We start from the raw sequence: 1,072 nt of genomic DNA, 5'->3' as shown, positions 1-1,072 counted from the left end.
GCATTATAGGGGGAGAGGGTATTATGCAGCTGTCAACCATGATCAGAGCTGCAGTAAAAATCACGGTGCACGTAGAATAGAAATAAGTGCAAAATACACGCTGCATAAAAAATACGATAGGGTACAGGAAAGTAGGACAGGGCACTGGACTTTGGTTCATATAGGTTTATTTGTTTTTCCTTTATTAGCTGGGGGAAATGGTGACCCTACACCAGTAGTTGATATGTAAAGCGCAACATGGCTGTAGCATGTAGATTTTACACCACCAAGAGCTCTGCCATGTTTATTTACGCATTGCCGTAGCCCGACAGCGCTTCACTATGAACAGAGGTGCCTTCCGCACTCCGTAATTTCTATATTGATGAACGCAAGGCTAACCTGAATTTTGGTTTTTGGACTTCTATATTTTACGGGAGCTTATTGGATATTTCTCTGTTGCCATAAGTAAATATTAGGTATATAATAGATAGGGATTGATTTTTTATCCTCATCATTATTCTTTGTTCATTTGTTTAGAGGGACTCGGAAAAGAGATGTGATTGTCAGACAACACGGACATTAGATTAAATGTTCGTTCCATTTTGTACGGAGAATTCTGATATGTTGGCATTTTGTAGATGAAGAAAATATATTTGCCTATATAGTTTAATAATATCTTCGAAAAACTAATGCAGTCTCAAAAAGACCCTTGTATTAACAATCAGTTTTAACCAAAACAGAAGAAAATATTTTATTTGCCTGTGTTGTTTATCTGTATCCACGAAAAACTAATGCAGACTCAAACTTATAGGACCTTGCATTTACAGGATTCACAAAGCAGAGACAGGATTCCCGTGAGAATAGGTTTTATGTGCTTAGAAAATAAGATGCTACGCTGGCTCTTTCCTATTACAGTGATGTAAAAGAAAATCCAGTTTCGATCCTCATATCATTTATATCTAGCTGTTGCTGATTATAACAGATTAAAGTCTTTAATTTCAGTCTCTCTTGAAATAGCAAATACTTAAGTAGCATCGTCTGGTTATCACTACATTGAAAAGCTACGATGAGGCGTATACTTTACCGTTCTGTC

Source organism: Penaeus monodon, chromosome 19 (assembly GCF_015228065.2).
Source record: "Penaeus monodon isolate SGIC_2016 chromosome 19, NSTDA_Pmon_1, whole genome shotgun sequence".
NCBI lineage: Eukaryota > Metazoa > Arthropoda > Malacostraca > Decapoda > Penaeidae > Penaeus > Penaeus monodon.
Note: the sequence above shows the minus strand (reverse complement) of the source record.